The sequence below is a fragment of the Vigna radiata genome, chromosome 11 (genome assembly GCF_000741045.1).
Source record: "Vigna radiata var. radiata cultivar VC1973A chromosome 11, Vradiata_ver6, whole genome shotgun sequence".
Classification (NCBI taxonomy): Eukaryota; Viridiplantae; Streptophyta; class Magnoliopsida; order Fabales; family Fabaceae; genus Vigna; species Vigna radiata.
This window is the reverse complement of record NC_028361.1, coordinates 8,634,451-8,646,387: the sequence shown is the minus strand read 5'-3', so window position 1 is coordinate 8,646,387 and position 11,937 is coordinate 8,634,451. Positions and strand designations below refer to the sequence as shown.

General features: G+C 28.2%; 1 long non-coding RNA gene across 3 annotated transcripts; it reads left to right on the top strand.

Moving 5' to 3' along the window:
• The first annotated feature begins 2,123 nt into the window (after window positions 1-2,123).
• On the top strand, window positions 2,124-6,504 carry LOC106776905. Of its 3 annotated transcripts, XR_002670024.1 has the most exons (9): window positions 2,124-2,221; window positions 3,066-3,180; window positions 4,252-4,323; window positions 4,729-4,833; window positions 5,162-5,396; window positions 5,559-5,646; window positions 5,721-5,827; window positions 5,900-5,975; window positions 6,155-6,504. It is a non-coding gene; the product is annotated as an uncharacterized LOC106776905 (long non-coding RNA). The 3 variants fall into 3 exon arrangements; XR_001376908.2 differs by lacking the exon at window positions 4,252-4,323; XR_002670023.1 differs by lacking the exon at window positions 4,252-4,323 and having other exon boundaries at window positions 5,554-5,646.
• The last annotated feature ends 5,433 nt before the right edge of the window (window positions 6,505-11,937 follow it).

The window sequence follows — 11,937 nt, the reverse complement described above, 5'->3', positions numbered from 1 at the left end:
AAACCGAGAATTGATTATATTTATAACAAACTTGGTACATACAATTTGTACGGACCAACTTGAGGAGAAGTGTTAGATATATTAAATTATTAAATATATTAGATAAATATCTTATCTTTATCTTTTATCTTAGTTTCTTTGTTATTATTTTTTATTTATATTTTAGACCTAGTCCATATTTCCTTTACTATAAATAGAATACCCTATGTATATTTTCTACATAAGGAAGATTAATTTCATACTTAGTTTTTCATTATATTCAATAGACACCTTTAGTTAGAACCTATAATCTAACATGTTGAAAGATAGATTGACATAAGAAATAAATTTTTTGTATAACATTTGGAATTCCAAACGATTGATTCTGTGACAAGTCTAAACGTTGAAGACCTTTAAGTAATGCCAAAGAGAATTGTATGAATCCTTGTAATTAATTTCCTTGTGAATAGAGATATTCCAACATAATGCATTCTCCCGTAGTTCGACGAATGTGACTAGACAGATGATTCTCATATATATATAGTTAATTCAGATTTTGTAGACTGTCCAGTTCTTCTGATGTATTACCTCTCAATGTGTTTTTGGACAAATTCATCATGGTTGTTAGAGAGGAAAGATGAAAAATCCTCAAGGTTATGGTTTCTTCAAGGTTGTTTTGTTAAAGGTCTAGATGTCTAACTTTTGACAATTTCCTATACTAGGGGGAACATTTCATTCTACCACATTTTTTCCCATATCCAAATGAAACAAATGACTGAGGTTTCCTATCTCTCCTGACAGCTTGTTTGCATTTAGGTCTAACACTTGCATGTTCAGAAACTTTCCAAAAGTAGTTGGTATAGTTCCAACAATGTGGTTGTGTTCCATCGTCAAGAGAGTTAAGCCCATCAGGTTTCCTAATGACACAAATTTCTCCTGATATCAGGTTACCTCCAAGATGTTGTAGACTGAGTTGCATGGTTAAATTGCCCAAGAAATTTGGTAAATGACATCCAAAGTTATTGTAGCTTTAATCCACCCTTTGCAACTTACAAAGGTTTGTGAATGATTTTAAAAACTCCAAATCTTTAGTCGAATTATCTCCTAGATTGTTCCTATACAATGGCAGATATTGAAGATCTTGTTGCTTCCCCAGACTTGGAATTTGTTCATTGAAATGGTTTTCACTTATATCAATTACTAGAAGAACAGATGCACTAGTGATGGAAGGTGGGATTGAACCTGAGATTTTTTGTTCATAGCAATTGCAAGTAATTCTAGAGTGGGGAGGGTGAAAGAGATCCATTCAATTGATTTTCTGGAGCTGAGATTAGACTAAGAGATGACATATTATGTAAGATCGACAAGCTAAATTAACAAGAGATTAAGTTAAGTTTACGTTAGCAAATAAGTTAAAATTAAATTATGTAAGATCTTGTGTCAAAAACATTTTCAGTATTCTACAATGTTAATATAGTGTGAGAAATGGTGTTTAAAGAAGACAGGGAATATTGAGAAAAGTGAGAATTTTTAGAAAGTAATTAATATCCAAAGACTAAGCATCTGAAGTGAAACCTTTACATGATGAGCTAAAATTCAAGCAGTAACAGCAAGAGATAGAAGAATGGTGGTATGAAGTATGAACTAAACTTTCTGAAGTTTCTTCATTGCTCTTGAATCTTATGTTTGTGCAAACGGTGATGCAATGTTATGTTGCACATTTCTTCCTGCATTCATAACATAACATTGCAACATAACATAACATTGCAACATAAGATTCAGGAATTCCCATATTTTTCTTCTGCATCTCCATAAATACAAAAATTCCCACTTTGTCTTTACATTATGATTTCCAATTCTGGAATCCATTTTTTTACATGTGAAATTTAATGTTATAATTCAAAAATATATTGTTTAATAAAAATAAAGTTTCTAAATTGCATTATTCAATCGTTTTTTCCTCTCAACTTAAATCTAAAAGTTAACTTTTACATAAAAAAAACTTTCAAATTATACATTTGAAAGTCATTTCACTATGGAGGTACGAGCTAACCTAGGTTCTTTGGAAGGTTAGTTTTAGCTTATGCAAGTACCTTGATTTGCTTTAGTTTTGCGTTTTCTTCTCCTATACGCACTTATTTGAGAAATTTATAAAAATACAGCATACGTTAGTTTCTGGTTTGGTGTGTTTTGCTTCCGTGACGAATGTGTCTGCAACTTTTGAAACTTTTGAACTGAGAAGGTGCATTGCTTTTCTATTGAAAATTCAATTTCGAGTTCTTAACTCAATCTTTCAGGGTTCTGTTACTATGGTCTAGTTAAGTAACTTTAATAAATTAGAAATATAATAAAAAAAATGTGAAAAATGGTATAGTTTTGAGACACTGTTTTTCCTCTTTTCAACTTCTTTGACAGATCCATGTTTCTTATTTTCTTAAACAAGAGATTTAAGAAATAGAAATAGAGAATTTCATTCAAAATGCTAATGATATAAATTTGCTCTTATTTTGGTATCAAACTTTCTTACTTCCATAACAGATTATTGTGTTGTGCATAATCTGCTTGATCAAATTCATTGTTGTTTTGTAATTCTACCTTCAAAAACAATGCTCATAACATGTTTGTTACAATGTCTGAACCATGTTTGTATTAGTATACCAGAAACACACAAGTTATTAAATAATTTAGTTAAGTAATTAAAAGCATTTCGTTGGCTGTATTTAATGCTCTTTAACCAGTGCCCTCATGGCACTTGTTAGCATGAACTACTACATCAATCTTAATTCACTGAATAATGAAATGTTTACTATGCAATTTCCTTTTTTTATCATTATTTACAATGACTGTGCAGTGATATGAATATCCTAAAGTTTGTGAACTAGAAAAGGATGTAAAACATGATCTTGTTTCAAACCTTTTTTCTCATATGGTGATTTTACAAATTTGAGGTAATATAAAACCGTGTAATAGTTTTTCTTATACAATGAAGTTGTGGTTCCTATGATATGTATTGGCTGATTGCTATTGCCTCTTCTTTTAATTTGAAATATAAGGTGGTATTCAAATGACAATTCCTAATTTTGCAGGCCTTTTTTTGCTGGTAGTTTGTTAGAGATTATTCGGACTCTTCTAGAACAAACCCGAACAGATGAAAACAGGATCTTAGGCTGCAACGTTCTTTTTGATTTTCTAGATTGCCAGGTATTTAGTTATGAAACCTTTCTGACCTGATGCAATTAATATCCCTGTGGGACTGACTTATCTGGATGGTGCATAGTTAGAGATATCTGACATCATTCTTTGCTTAAATTTAAGTATCTTTTCTCATAACAATCCATTGAATTAATTCAATAGCGAGAAACAACTAAAACAATCCACAAACTTTTTTTGATTAGTTTTGGGAGATAAAAGAAAAGTTCCACACTTGTAGTTATATACGCTTCTTTTCTTTTATTATTTCCAGAATGCCAAAGGGTCGCCTGATGGAATAGAAGCATATTTTTGGCTGCTACCATTTGTCCATTTCTAAACTATGTATTCTGTTTCTGTCTGCACATATTTCTTCTTAAATTTTATCCACAAAACTTAAAAAAGAATGCAAATGCTTTATTGCTACCTGCAATTCTTGAAGCAAATACGAGTCCATAATTTCTACTTCGCAATTCATTTCTTTATCTCTATTTCTAACAAAAATACCGACAGAAAACAACAGTTCATTTCCATTTTTTCTTTTTTGACTATTCTGAGGTTTAGTCTTAATTAAACTTGAAGTTGTTCCGTGTGGAGCAGAAGATAATAAAAAGCAAATTGAATAGCTATTATTACCGAAGAAAATGACTACACAGAAACCAAGTTATTTTCACTCTGTCAAAACAGTTTAGTACAGACAATGGAATCCACCATGAAGACAAACAACATTAGGTTGTAGAAAGTGTTGCTTCATCATCCAAAAAACGAGAACAATGTGATTGTGTTTTACCCTTCAACTGTTAGCTACAAACAGGCAAGAAAATTCATATTCCCTTTCCTAATTTCAAGGCTTTACAGCTCAGAAATTTGCATTTGTTGTAGTTGTCTTCTGAGAGATGGATGGAGAATGACTATAATGCATTGTTGAGTCAACATCCTTTGTTCAAAGTAATAATTTCTAAAACAATGCAGAAGATGCAATTGGCCCAAAACTTTGAAATTTCTTTATGGAAATATTCCATTTGTTTGAGATAGTTTTTTCTTTTGCCTTTCTGAAAAATTTTAACAATTTTTTTTTTCCAGTGATGGAAAAGGGTAAATCATAGGTGAATATGGAAGCTTGCTTCTGCAAAAGTTGAGAAAGAAAGTCAAAAGGTTCCAACAATTCCATCAAGAGAGAGTATTTTTGTGTCTGTTGCTAAATCACATCTTTATGTGAATTCAATCCTTTTCATAGTCTTGAGATTTGTTATAATCTTTAATTATTTTTTTATTAATTCATTAAATGATGAAGCATCTTCACTGCAATACTTTAATATAATTTAAATTTTATAAAATTAACTTATAAGATAAAATTTAATTTATCTTATTTTTAGTTAATATAAGATTTTAATAAATTTAATTTTCTATCATGTTAAGAAAATTATGTTGATCATGCTTCTTTCTATCTGTTTGACTTTTCAGAACTTTTGGAAGTTGACATTTTTATCATTTCTAGCAATTTTTATCATTATGTTAATCATGCTTGATATTCTGACCACCTTCAGAATCTTGTGACAGTCAAATGCTGTAGAATTCAACTGATTAGAAAGCATCTAACATTCACATTATAGAAGAGTTTTTGTGGTGAAGGTCAAAGTAGAGTGGTGGCTCATTCTCTAAAAGGTTAGAATTGAAGTTGGTCAATGTCCATTGTTTTAAATCATATAACATGTAGATTTTAGTTTTTCTTTTCTACAATTTAATTGTTTTGAATCAATCTACTGTTTTGAATCATATAATTGTTTTGAATCATATAACATGTAGATTAAAGGGTTTATTTTTTCTTTTCTACAATTTTATTGTTTATTCATTAATCTATACCTTCCTTTTTTTAAAAATTAGTTTTAGATAATTCATTTAGTGTTCTGTCGTAAGGTTACTAGTCTGTTGACTAATTTCTAGACTGGACTGAAAAGTGTTTTAGATAATTTATTCACTGTTATGTTTTCAGCCACTTTTTCAAAGCCTAGTAACCATCTCTACCAAGGTAACATTAATTTTAGGGAGTGGAGAAGGAGATTAATGGTAGCATAAGAGCACTGTCCAACAAGTTGAATTATCATTGTTCTAGCAAGACTGACATGCAAGACTGCTACCACCACTTTATTTGTATGTCATAGGGATATTTGTGAGATTGTCATTGGTAATGATCTTCTCTCTACAACAGTTCTACAAGTTTGAAATTTGTAAGTTCAACCTTGACAAACCATGAAAATACTCTCATATTGCATTCATGTATTGATTCTAACATTATTTATTCATATTGAAGGCATTTGCATCACCTTAACATTGAGAGAAAGAATGCTACTAACTATGGATTTCTTGACCTGTTATCATTCAAAGTATAGGAAATAAATTGAAGGAGGTGCAAAAATACTTAACAGAGATGTTTGAAAAAGCTAGTAAAGAGGTTTATTTAGCACCTTACTTGCATAAGTGAGTACACAAATTTTGAATTCTTGGTAAGTAATTTAAAAGTTATTTTTAATTAATATTATTGTCACTTGCAGGGGTCATTGACAATTGCTAGTAATTGTTCTGGATCGTTCTCTTGTAGTTCTCTTATGTTCCTTACATAAGAAAGCTAACACATTGTCCATAAAAAAAAATTGGAGGCGTAAGTTTACCTTTTTATTTTGTTTCCTTCCTATATGCTTATAATGATATAATGAATGTCTATCTTTTGTAGGTCTTTGGAAGCTCATTCAAGGTTGCGGGGTATTCCATCTGTATTTAGGAAGAAGATGCAAATAGTGACACCTAATGTAAGAGAAGTTGACATGTGTTTTGTATTTTATGATTTTGCTATTTTTATGAGGAATTGGCTTGTTGGTTTACCAAAATTGATCAGAGGTACATGGTACAAAGGCTATAGCTTGAGTATAATATGATCTTCTGTGTCCTTAGTTTGAATGAGTTTTGATTATTTGTGTTTAATTTGCAGTGTCCACATCAATTGGGCAACTATGAATGTGGGTATTACATAATGAAGCACATGCGCACCATTATTTGTTCAAACATTAATGATTCATGGGATAAGGTATTAAAAAACTAACTAAATACTTATCTAACTGTTCATTACAAAATTGTTCTAACTTAACTATTTTATTTGTAAATCTTTAATGATTCATCTCCAATGGAAGCTCCAAACATTGAAGACATTAGAACTAAGTGAACTTCTTTTATTTTAAGTATTAGTAAATTGTAGAAACTTGACTACAATGTAGTGTAGATTAATGTTATATTTGGATTTAATATATGGTTTGATTTACAAATTATGTATTAAATATTATTACACAATTTAATGTTTGAAATGGATTTCATTATATTAGTTTAATTGAATATGTTCATTTCATGTTATATTGATTATAAATTGATTGATGAGATTATAATGCAGGAAATTAATTGTAAATTGAATGGATATGTCAAATGTAATAATGGTATTTTTTACAAAAGAAGTTTTTATGATAGGTGAACAATTTAGGTAATAAAAGCTTATTTCTGAAAAATATATATTATGATAGGTGAACAATTACTTGTTATAATATGTTCTACATATTATGATAGGTGAAAAAGTCTGTCATAAAACGTTACATATTATGGTAGGTAAATCTAGTTGCATCATAATAAATTCGATATATTATGCTGATAAGTGAAAATCTGTCATAATACACTATACCTATTATGATAGGTGACAGAAAGTCCGTCATAATACACTAGACTTATTATGATATGATGTCAGGTTACCCATCATAATAGGTCACTTTTACCCGTCATAAAAAGCGATTTTTCCACTAGTGTTCTATAAAATAGGATTATGTAGATTTATGTCATTCTAGCCTTGCAAAACTAGTTTAACACTTACCACAGTTGCTCAAAACAACCAAACATCAAATTATACATAATTCAATGACTTAAATCACCTTAAATGACATCTCATATATACAACATATCTTCAATTCAATATACATTCACCAAGGACAATTCAACTTGTCTAATCCAACTCAACAAGTCATATTTCATTCGTCATCTCAATTACACAAACTGTTATAAGAAAAGAAGGGATGAAAATTGTGCATCTTATTCAATAATAAGGAGGTAATACAATTGGTATATATAGCTGTTTAAAGCAATATAAAAATGGATTATAAATATAAAAACAGAATATAAATATATGAACATAAATGCACAAATATGAACGGAAAATAAATTAAATCCAATATCCCTCTCAAGCTGCAACATATATATCCTTAATGCTCAGCTTGGACAACAAATATTGAAATTGTACAGGATGCAAAACTTTAGTATGAATGTCTGCAAGTTGAGATGAAGCAGAAATGGGCAGGAGCTTAATTACACTAGTTTGCACTTTATCCCTTATGAGATGACAATCAATTTCAATATGCTTTGTCCTCTCATGCATGGCTGGATTTTGTACAATTTGTATAGCAGATTGATTGTCACAAAATAGAGGAACTGGTTGTGGTAGAGGTTGTTTCAAATCATGGAGCAAATACAAAATCCATTGAATTTCATACGTGGAAGCCAACGCTCTATATTCTGCTTCTGTTGATGATCTAAACATAGTACCTTGCTTCTTGGATTTTCAGCTGATTTCTTCTCAACCTTTTTCTGTTGAACCTACCACTGCTACTCCACAAAGGAAATCAAACAGGCTCTGATACCATGTTATAAGAAAAGAAAGGATGAAAATTGTGTATCTTATTCAATAATAAGGAGGTAATACAATTGGTATATATAGCTGTTTAGAGCACTATAAAAATGGAATATAAATATATAAACATAATATAAATGAACATAAATACACATATATGAACGGAAAATACAAACCAACTATCATACAAACATACAATCAACAATTAAAAGTTTCTACTAGTCAAAGTCTAGGTAATTAGTTTTTCCATTACTTTTTAAAGAATCAAACTGCTTTAAGAGTGTTAAGACAACTCCAATGACTTAAGGAACTCTATCTACTCTTACAAGTCATAGAAACATGATCAGGACATACCATTAATACCACTAATCAACAAAGAGTCTTATAGAAGACTCAAATGACACATGCAAAGAACCATAACTCACTTGCATAGAAAGAACAAAACATACCAAAGAGAGGAGTAAAAAACGAACTTACTTTATCTGATAAACTAATCAATCCAAATTAAAGAGTTCCCTACCAAGATCAATCGTACGATCTCAATTCTTTAATAAGATAAACAGAAGATGAGAACTCTTAGTAAGGCGTCAAAAAACTCTAGAAAAATTATTTATAGAGAAATAATGTGTTTTAAAAAAAACTTGTTCATAAAAAATTTATTTATATTAAAATCTTTTAATTTTAAAATAGTCAAGTCTCAATATTTTTAAATATCAGTTTTTTTTTAAGTTTTACAATTTATATTGAAAAGATTTTTTTTTTCATTTTTCTCTTGCTTTACCACCCCTCAACAGGGCATATTATAGGAAATTATATACTATTGTAAATTCGGATGACCTTTATAATATGTTGATTAATCTTTATTTTTGGAATTCTTCAATTCACCATCATTTTTCAATCTTGAATTCGAAAGTAAAATATATGAAAAGATACTCCAATAATACTCTAAGTTAATAGTTGTGGATAACACTTAATGTAATACTAGAATAAATAATAATATTTATGTTTTATACTTTGAAATAGTTTTCTATTTATATTATTTTTATAGGACCTTTATTTAAATTGGCTTTGGGATGAACTTATATCATTCTTAATTTTGATTTAGATGTTGTGTAGTCACAATTATTGGTTTTAAATGCATACTATCATTTGATTGGTTCCCTAAACATTGTGTGATTACGTTGAGATGTTTTATGTTTTATCCAAATACTGATTATAGTATTCCAAAAAATATTATTCATCCATATAAAGTTATTTTATACTCCAAAAAATATTTATTAAAAATTCGTCACTAAACACCAATACTTATTAGTCTTACAAATACTTCTTAACCTTTTCTTATGCTATTCGACGTTACTTAATACTTTCTAACAAGACTATTTTCCTAATTTATTGATTTGTTTAACAATCAGTTTAAACTTTATCAGAACTATGCCGTACAATAGCCCATACTCAAATGTATTCAAATTATGTTGAAATTTTTTTTTGTTTTCTTTATTGAATGTCATGAAGGATATTATATAAATTGTATAAATGGATAGTCTCCATGCACCCATTTGTCCCATCACACATTAATTCTTTATGTCTAATTGAAAAGTTTAGAAATGAATATATAAATCAAATATATTTGTTTAGAAACGAAGGTTTGATAAATTTTGTGAGCTCCCAATATTTAAAGTTTGTATGATTCAAAATCAATAATAATTTATAGCATTTTTTTTTACCTAATAAAGGTATTAAATTACAAACACATACAAATGACAAAAAATTCGGTAGGTACTAGCATTTGCATAAAATCTGCAATGAATAGTTATTATAACGGATATTTTAATATCTATTTCTAAACGAATTGGATACAAAAAATATATTATCTGACTCACGAATATCTGTCGTAAAAAATAAAAAAATAATTAACTTATATATTTTTTAATTAAATTTAATTAAAAATAAAATAAAATTATATTTTATTAGGTTAAATTTAATTAAAATTAAATTTTAAATTATATTTAATTTAATTTATATTATATTATATATATTTTTTATAATTTTATTTAAATTTTATTATAAAAGTGTATAAAATATTTTTTTTCGAACATCTGCATGCACCTGCAAATATTTTCTAAATAAATACCCGTACAAGTTGTAAGGTTGCAAGTCGAATTTTTATTCGAGTTAGAGGTAAATTATATATATATATGGATTAAATTTATTGAAATTTGTTATATAAATTGTTTGATGAATATAGACAATTGTCATGTATTATTAGTTTTATTTATATATAAAAAAGAAGTAGGTGGTTGTGCATATTTTAATTGTCATTTTATAAGTACGTATCATATATGTAAATGCTTTGTATTGGTGGATTCGAATTTAATGAATTCACATGTTTTTTTTATAATGGACTTAAATAGAAATAGTTATGAGAATAACTATTAGTAGGTGTAAAGTATGTTGGTGGGACACTAGTAATTCACACTGAAGAATGATTAGTACTTTTAATGTGAATTCTATTTTATTTATTTAGTTGTTTGTTCATTTATAACGTTTACTGCTATGGGAGGATATAATATTAATTACTAAGAGACTTAACAAAATAAATAATAAAGAATTAAATGATAACGGGATTAAATTTTATAAAAGTAACAGTTTTAAGGGAAATTATTCATCAATTATTCCTCTTAATCTCTAACTCTTTAAAAAAACTTAATTAATAATTTGATATTCTTTCATTTACTTTGTCTTTATATATATTTTTTACTCAATTAAATTTTAATATTTATTAAATATAGTTAATTTGATCTTATATATATATATATATATATATATATATATATATATATATATATATATATCATATTTGTTAAATATAACCAATTGGGATTTTCTAACTTGTAGGCTTTTTTAGTTGGTACATTTTTGTAATGTGTTACTGGATTTTAGTAGACAAAAATACACTCTTATATTATGGATTATAAGTTTTAAGATCAAGGGTATATGAATAATTTTCATTCTCAAAACTAAAAAAACAAAAAAAAACTTCAAACTCTTACACACCTCTTTCGTTCCTCTTAACCCTTACTTACGGTAGTCCCAAGTGAAAAAATCAGAAACACTCGTCGTTAAACAATTTCTAAAAAAAAATGATTTTATAATGAGTTTTCATTTTATAATTTTGTCTTATCTAATTTTATCTAATTTTCACAAAAAAAAAATAAAGGTTGTACTTGTCTTGGACATGTTTTTTTTTTTTTTGAATTATTTAGTCTTTAAATATTTTGAATTAAAATTAGTGAATTAAGCTTTGTATATATTCGACCCTGAAAATTGAAATCTCTCTATTATAATTACTATTGGATTAGAAAAGATGTTCTTGTCACGTAAATGTCAATAATTCAAATTTTGTGATTGAGAATGTCGTAGCTTTCTCATTCTCATCATCCATGACATATAATTTTCTCTTTTTTTTAACACATAATCTTCTCCTTTTCCTTTCGACCCTAGCGTATGTGATAATTTGGCCTCATACAACAAAACTTATACGCTGCAAGGAAATGAAACAAAACATGCACAAAATTTGAAAGTAGTTGCGGAGATAAGGAATGGAAATTATAGGACTTGGTTCCTCTTTGGTTAGAATCATCTAAACCATTATGTTGCTGAAAACAAGTATAAAACGTTAGTTTTCTAGCTTAAAGAAATAAAAAGAAATCAGAAATATAGAAGAGTCACTGTGAAAATAGTCTAAATTTCTTGGGAAAAAGAAGAGATATAGAACCTTTAAGAAGAGTAGCATTAGAACAACGAGAGATAACAGAGCTTTCTGGATTGAGGTGGGGAGTTAAACCTTTTTCTCGATTGTATGAATTCCTTGTAAATATGAAATTACGTGTTCCGATCTTTTGGTTGCCGCTTGATATTGTCGTCGCATATATTTCTGCCTTGTCTCATGAATCTGTTGAGATGCGTATATGAAAAATATGAACTAGATGTTGATGAGTGAAAGAGAAAGATTCACATATTATTGATATAAATTGAGAAGATGGAGAATCTGA